We start from the raw sequence: 8,670 nt of genomic DNA, 5'->3' as shown, positions 1-8,670 counted from the left end.
TGCTCTAAGTGGTTTTGAGGAGACGGAGTCAGTCCAAGCTCAGTACATGCTGCCAATGATCTTCCCCAAAGCTGTGCTATGATTCAGTGTCTGACTTATTTATAAGTTTCCAGCAGAAGCATCCATTCATTCTTTCATTTGTGATTATTTAGTTGTTCATTTTTCATATAGTACATCCAAACAGCAGTTTCTCCTTCCTCCACTCCTTGCAGTTCCCTCTACCCTACATTTCCTCTCCTCCAGATCTACTTTTCCTTTCTTTTTAGAAAATATCAGGTCTCCCAGGAATATCAACCAAACAGGGAAAAACAAATCCCAACTTTGGTAATCCTGATAAACCCTTAGAAATAGTGATCACAGGAGTGATCACAGGACTCTGTTTACTTCATTGCTTGTTCTTTGACTATTTGTGTTTATTGTCTTGCTTGTTCCTTGACTATTTGCATCTATTGTATTGCTAGTTCCTCAAACTAGAACTGACCTTAATACTTATATGTAATTTAAACAGTATAAAGGAAAAAAAAAAAAGGAGGAGGGATGGATAGGGATTAATGGGGGTGGGATGGGAAAATGTAAATAAATGTAATATAAATGTAAATAAATAAAATATCAACTAAAAATTAAAAGACTAGGCAGAAACCTATGAGGGTTTGATATGAGTCAAGGCTGGAATGAGGCAATCCAGCAGGAGGATGAGGGTCCCAAGAGCAGACAAAAGAATCAGAGATATCCCCCACTCCCACTGTTAGATTTTTACCTTTTTATTGGTTCTTTGTGAATTTCACATACTGCACCCCAACCTCACACATCTTCCCTTCCACCTTTGCCTCATCTCCTCCCAGCAGGGGGAAAAATTGTGGAAGCTGTATTGTGTCACAGTATACACAGTATACACAGTGTACATTTTGTTTCCACTTTTTTTTTTTTTTTTTTTTTTTTTTTTTTTTTTTTTTTTTTTTTTTTTTTGCTTGCAAATGTTCACTGCAATGACTCTGGTCTGGTACTTGGCCCCTGGCTTCGGCTACTCTATCAATATTGGAACCTAACTGGGACTCCTCTCAGATATTCTCTTGTTACCCTGTGTCTTGGAGATACTGTAGGTTTGGATCTGTAGGAGCAGCCCCTTTATGCACCCAAGCTGGTCATCAATAGGTTAGATATTGGAATGGGCCAATCCAAAGCCCTGGAACTGAGACTGAGAAGTATCTGAACTGGTCAATCCATCAGTCCTCCAGCTCTCATGCCCTCAGGAGAGGCGCACCAGCAACCCCCACAAACAGGGCCAGTTTTATCTTACTGCTCAGGTGAGGTACAGACAGATGGTGATGGAGATAGCCAGTTCTCCCACTCTCATGACCTGAAGACAGCATCTTTCCCTATTGCATGCCACTTCACAACAGACAAGAGGCAGGGCTGGCTATCCCATGCTTCTGCCTTCTGACAGGCTCATCTGCAATCCTCACATCCAGGGCAAGTTTGACCACACTGCCCAGGTGAGGTGCAGGGCCTGCTCTCCCGCCTGTCATAAATGGTAAGGGTCCAGTGTTGGGAAGGACATCTTTACTTCACTATGCCTCTGCACTACAGACAAGGTGCTGGGCCAGCATTGCCATGATCACATCCTCATGGCAGGCTTGTCTACACCCCAATCACCCGGGTGCTATAGCTGATGGGGGAGTTGCCCTGCTCTCATGACCCCAGGGCCAGGTCTCCTGCCTGCCATCCGTGGTGAGGAGGAAGTAGGGAGGATCGTATCTCTCCCTCTTGGTAAGGTCAGCTCTCCCATGTTCATGTTCTCAGGGCTGGGTCACTTGCTACTTCTGCAATGTGCTGGCCCTCTGCTATGTACTGCAGCTGTCTAGGGGTTGTGTCAGCTCTCATGCCTCTCCCATGACCAGCTCTCCCATGATGCCCATATGAGGGGTGGGACCAATTCTGCATAGCCCACAGACATCAACATGTCCCTGGTGGCAGCCCAAAACAGGGACATCTTTTTGCCTTGGGTGGCAACACATTCCTGCTGCTGCAGGGCCATGGGCCCATATGTGGCTTCTGGTAGCAGCACAGGCCAGGACCCTGTCATGTTCTCAGGTAATATGTCTGGCTACTCACAGGCTATTCCTCACTACTCTTGAGTATTCAATTCTGCCTCTCACCATTGTGCCCACATCCTTCTGTTTCTCTTTAATTTCTACACTATTTATTTGATTCTCTTAGTGGTATCCAAGCTTTCTAAGTGTCTTGGGTCATCTCAGGAATGGTCTTAGGCATACTATGTACCCCTTATGCATTATGACACTGGACAGGGATCATCTTGGCATGGCCTGCCCCCAAGACCTACATGTCACTTGACTAGGGGTCATCTCAAGCTAGCTCCCTGTCTGGGCCCCATAGTGCCAGTCTGGTGGTCATTTCAAGCTTGCTCCTGGCCTAGATTACTTGAGTATCTCCTTGCAAGTGCTGTTTGTCTTGTGGGGTCTTTCCTGCCCATGGCCAGTGGTTCCATGTGGGGTTCTTCTAGTATTTTGCTTGCTCCCTATCCTGGAAGACTGTTCAAGCCTTCCTGGCACCAGACTGGTGGTCGTCTCAGGCTAGCTTTTTTAAAGAGAAGGCTAGGCTACTCATCATTCAGATGTTCATAGGTCAGAACACTGAGTGTAGACATAGCCTTTCTCCTTTCTGCCTCCTACTGATGCAATGTGACACAGCAGCCATACCTGCAATGGCTAGAGGCAGCCCACTGTTATTTTTTTTTTAATAAAGATGTGATGTTATTAATTTTTAAGTATCCTATTACTCATTTTCATGTAATATTGTTAATTGTCAGCATGTAGAAAATCATTTTCTTTCAGAGTGACAGAGAGTCACAGGTTCAAAACGAATAAACTGTAGAATCGGTGTAATAGAGAAATGAATGATTGACAGTGGATATCACTTTATATGATAAAAACCATTGGATTTCAGTGCATTGCAAATGGAACTTGGAGAAAATGATCTTTTCTTAGTTTTATTATTATAAAAGACAATAGAGAAGAGACTGTCCCTGATACTTGAAGAAACATTTTAATATATTGATTGCTGCTATTTATGTATCCATTTTACTGATGAGTTCTCTTCCTACTTGCTTACATACACTTTTTTAAATGCACATTTTCATGTAAAGGAAATAAGATGAGCAACTAGCATTTTACTGCTTAGGGGCTACCCACCAGTAATTATCAAAGCTAAATAAAGTAACCATAGTCTGAGTCTCATTTATTTTCAAGCTACTTAGGGATCAGCTTAAATTGGTTGTACTTCATTTTGGCTCACCTTACATAAGGCATAAAACCAAACTTATCTGCAGTAAGTTACCAGGTAGAGATATAACCCAAAACCTTCCCCTAAAACGTGGCTTGTGGCTTTCAAGTTACTACTGCTTGCAAAGGCAGACTTGCTGAGTGCTGATAGAAACAGAAGCTGCGGTTCTCCCAAGAGCTGCATGCTACTCTGGAAAGCCAGCGCTCTTCTTTATGGAAAGCACTGCCTATTCTGAGGCCTATGGAGAGGAACAACAGCCTAATCCAGGTCTACTGATGAGAGGTTCTGGCACAACCAAGCATGACAGGACACATGGGCCAGAGACAATTGGTGATGTCCGGGATGAAGGACTAAAGCTGAGCAGAAGCAGAACAAGTTGGAGAGGCCTGACCAGGACTGGCAAAAGGCTGAGGGAGGAGCCCTAAGCTATCTGAACAGCTGCATTGGGGCTAACGCAGCACAAGGTACAAATTAAAAAGTCCCAACAGCCTAACAGATAAGGTATTGAATTTAAAGAATAATAAAAAAGGGAAGAAAATAAAAAATACATCATAGAGAGAAATATTTAAATATAAGAAAATAAAGTCCTTAGGGAGAAATTTTGAAATTAAAAGGAAAATGCCATATATATGTTTAGGATGGAGGGAAGCACAATGGCGCGCTGCATCTGGACTCTTTATGATTTTATTCGTTTGTCAGCATACAAATGGCTATTTTTACAATGATTACCATTTTGTATGTCCTCTTTGGGAGAGATCAGAATAAGGAAGACTTAGAGAAAGGAGACACTGAGAAATGAGATAAGGGATTAGAGACCATAAAACAGAGTTTGAAAGAATCTCTGCATCAAAATAGGAAACCCTTATAGGAATCCAATCTGGAACCTACAATAACCTCAAAAAACAGTTCCAGACAGCAAGGTTCCACAGGGGCTTGAGAAATTAGAAGGGTAGCCCATAGAGATGCAATATATTGACTTAATGATCCAGATTCTGCTTATTGACACTAACTTAGAGCAAACACACACACTGGATTGTGTGTTCCATTTTATAGAGTTTGGAGAATTAAGTTATGTACATGTGTTGACACACCACACAATTAATACATGTTCAGAGTTTCATTGGACTTCTGCCTCGAGTTCTAAGGTGAGGTTGCACATTTATTAGAGATGGTGATTGTTTTGGAAATGCCCTGCAGAGTAAAACTGCAGGAAAGATGTTTTCAAATAAAACAATCTTATGTTTTTATGGCACAAAGTATATATATATATATATATATATATATATATATATATATTCCTAACAGGACTTTGAAGAAAATGTTCATAAAACAGAAGGGGATATGATATCTCCCAAAGATTGTTTAAAATGTGCTTTATTGACTTGCACTGACACATGGTACCTGAGCTCATGTAACCAGCCAGGTGGCAAAATATAGGTTAAAAAAATAGGTATCTTCAGTTATCTACTCAGAGTAGAGCCTAGGTCTATGGCCAAGGTATTTGTGAATATAATTTGAGTCTGAGACTTATTTCTTGGTGCATGAGGCTGGGAGGCAGAACAAGGACTTAACTTCAATAAGGAAGATAGACAGCGAATTCCTTGGAAATAAGTTGGCCTTTATCAGTGTGGACCACACACGCTCACTATGAAGATCCACAGGATTCATCAAGTGACCTGGATGTGATCTATTTCTCAGAGGCATTGTAGCCAGTGGGCTAGCAGTTACCTCTAACACAGAAACAGGACATTACTCTTATTTTTATTTAGTAAAAATTCCTATTGAGTAGTATTACTCCAAAATGTATGATTTTTAAATGGAAAACAAGATACAAAATAAAACCCTCTTTGCTTCAGTATTTTAGAAATATTAATAACTTGAAATATCCCATAATTTTAAAAGTAAAAGAAAATTGACGAGAACAAAATATTTCATTGGAAAAATCGTTCAAAGGTGCGTGGCAAGTATGAGAATAACAATAGATTTAGCTGTAATCAAGTAGAATAAAGAGAAATACACCCATCAGTTAATTCCCAAAGTTTCTACCAAATGCCTTGAGTTAGTGAGTTTGAATATGTATATTATCTGCCAGCATTTCACACTAATGACTTAGAAGATTAAAACTGAAACTTATCTAAAGAATAAAAGTAAAAAGCAAGCAATTGTCTTGTTAATAATGCCAAGTAATATGAATTTGATGAAGATTACTTAATAACCCATGCTCTTTGGCATGACATTCTATCTAGACTGATTGATAAATACTTTTTCTCTCAGATGGTGATATTCCAATGTTTTCCAGGCTAAGGTAACCCGTCTGAGCCAACTGGATTTTCTCAGTCTCCCAGAGACATTGCGAACCTTACTCTCCTTCTACCAATAAAAATATAGAATTATTTTTGTCCTTCATACTGACATATACAATTTTAGTTTTTAAGATGTGCAGTATGTCCTGTTCCACTTGTGAATTGAAGACACCTTAAGGATATTCTACACAAGTTTTTATAGTATCACAATACAGGTTATATACCCTTGCTGAAATGCTTGAGACTAAAAGTATTCTGGATTAGGGAATATTGCCTAGATTTTAGAACATTTGTATGTACATAAAAAGACATCTTAGTTACAGGATCCAAACATAGGCACAAAATACATCATGTTTTATTTATAATTTTATATATACACTTGAAAGTAGATTTATAAAAGAATTTCATAAATATATTATGACCATAACACATCTCAAGAGGTCAGGCATGGAATCTTCCACGTGTAGTATTTGCTGTGAAGCTGTTTATTCCAATTGAAATATTGCTGTCTACATTGAGAAAGGTGGCTTTTTAAGACTTAGAAAGTGAATGAAACTCATGAGCTTCAGGAAGTTCACTGAGCATTCAAGACTAATGAGACCCTATCTTATGTTTAGCAGGTAGTAGACAGTTGCTAAGAGGAAGGGGGCTACATGGTGAAATCTCCTATGGACAGCGAGCTCTAGGCATGAAACCTCATGAGTCTCCATGTACACCGGTGTAGGTTTTTAGTGATGTAACCTCTTGAGTCATTATGTTTTTCTGTAAGTAAACCTAGGAATCACACTGTTTCATGAAGCTTCACTTTGCTGTTTTTGGTGACACAACTGGGACAGGATTTTTTCTCACATCTGACCAGAGAAAGTCAAGCAACAGGAGCAACTCAATGGATGTCAGAACGATCTGTGAAGTTTCACAGATCTCTGGGAACTATTAGCTAATGAAAACTATTGACAAAAAAGTAACATTTTATTCAATATCCTGGCCATAGATAAATTTCCCTTATTCCAGCAATTAACTTTCTCACACTCGGGAAATTCCAATTAAGCTTATTGGGTCATATACAAATAAGGACAGGGTAGGAGGAGGTAGACTTCTTCAGAAGAAAGGTGTCAGTGGGAGAAAGCGAGACCTGGCAGATGGCCTAGTGTGGCAGAAATTTTCATGTCCAGTCTATTTAAATATTAGTTAATGCAGCAGGAGGCCTGTGATTGGGCAAGGAAAAGGGAGACAGAGCTAAGAGTTGCACAGAGAGGGACACAGGGAAAGAGGGAAGTGGAATCAAGATGGAAAACAGACAGGAAGAAGATCCTGAACTAGTGTGGCTTTAGCTGTAGGTAGATATAATTTCATATAGAGATAGGATTATTGGGATAACTTGTCTATTCTAGGTGAGCAGCTTGTGCTACTACCAACTGGCCTTGAAATTATTGTGAGGGCATCTTGTGATTTGAGAATTGTTGATATATAAATCTGACTGGTTAATTATAAGCTTCAGGAGTTTTGATTCTACCAGGTAAATGAGTGTTGTGGTGGCTGACCACAGGGTGAACAGTCATTGAGTGGTGCTGCTGTGGCAGCAAAGGAAACACAGGAGCTCTGCTCCCATACCCCCACCCCCCAAAGTAAATGGTGGAACCACACAGAGACAGAGAGGGGACATCAGTAGCACAGAAAGTCTGCAGGTTCCTTTTCTAATACTCCCTGCTACAGACTAGATGATAAAAAGGACCAAAATTTATGATGTAAATCTTTAAAATTATCATGCATCAATTAAAATATCTTAGCAATGTATCTATCCCATAGTGTTCACTATACTACTATATCTTTGTTGGATATGTCCATTAGTCAGAAACAGAAAGCAAGTATTAAACACGTGCTGGGTCATTTGAAAACTTTTGAAATTCGAAACAATTTTTTAAGATACATTTTTTTTTTTAAAAAAGAATTTTCTATGAAAGGTGTTTATTTTCTCCTGTTTCCATTGGACAGAGACTACTATAGAAAGCCACAGCCAATCAAAATATAGACTTGTGTAATATGGTTCCAATGGATACATCTAAGGACCACTTCTGCACCTAAGGTGCAGGAAACATTGCAGAAGAGGGAATAGAAACACGGTAAGAACCAGAAGTTTGCTGTCAGATTGTGTCTTCTAATAATATCAGAAGCTAAACCCATAAAGCCTCACCAACATGACTGTCCAAATGTGAGCTAGGCAAGGATGACACCAGGAGTCATGGCAAAGTGTATGGGGGCAAAAGCTCAAAAGGACTCAACCCTACACAATGAGCTATAGGCAACTGAGGAATACTGTGGGTCTGGGGTGGGAGAAATAATCTCCTCCAAGGAAGAATACACCACTTGTTTACCTAACACCAAATGGTAAGCCTTGAATACTTACTAAGAGTAATATTAAATATAGTTAGCAGTAAATATACATGTATACAACCTGATATACATATATATTGTTGTTATATATATATGTAACAACATATATATCATACAATATATATATGTCGTATGATACATATATATATCATACAACACACACACACATATATATAACAACAATATATAACAAAGGAGGCCATGAATTTGAAAGAGAGAAAGGATGCATATATTGGAGCTAGAAGGGAGGCACAGGAAGAGAAATGCTTATATTATAATCTCACAAGTAGAAAGAAAAGAAGATGTTCATTTAATAAAGTGAAAATAACATATTCTAATTGTTTTTCTCCCATATTTACATCATTGCCAAAATTCATTAAATTACAGATTTTTCAAGTTGCATTGAAATTTAATAAGTCTTCGGAGAGTCATTACAAATACTAGCTGATTAAGTCTTAGAGAAAGCGTGAATGGAATGCACCAACATACCAGCTTTGCTTGACATTAGTTCACAAGTGAGGAATGTGGAACAAACCAAATAGATGGTGAAGGAAATTCAATACACATGGGAATCTGGGAGTAGATTATTAAGCATAGAAATTGGGGGCAATGAACAAGTTCCTGTCTGTGCTTTCCAAGGTCTGTAGTTGGGTGGACACATGTTTGGAATTAACCC

General features: G+C 39.3%; 1 non-coding gene across 1 annotated transcript; it reads right to left on the bottom strand.

Moving 5' to 3' along the window:
- Positions 1 to 2,608: 2,608 nt before the first annotated feature.
- Positions 2,609 to 2,737, bottom strand: LOC117704777 (small nucleolar RNA SNORA17). Its single transcript, XR_004606307.1, has one exon. It is a non-coding gene; the product is annotated as a small nucleolar RNA SNORA17 (small nucleolar RNA).
- Positions 2,738 to 8,670: the final 5,933 nt, after the last annotated feature.

Source organism: Arvicanthis niloticus, chromosome 2, assembly GCF_011762505.2.
Source record: "Arvicanthis niloticus isolate mArvNil1 chromosome 2, mArvNil1.pat.X, whole genome shotgun sequence".
NCBI classification, from domain to species: domain Eukaryota; kingdom Metazoa; phylum Chordata; class Mammalia; order Rodentia; family Muridae; genus Arvicanthis; species Arvicanthis niloticus.
Note: the sequence above shows the minus strand (reverse complement) of the source record. Positions and strands in the feature narration are given on the sequence as shown.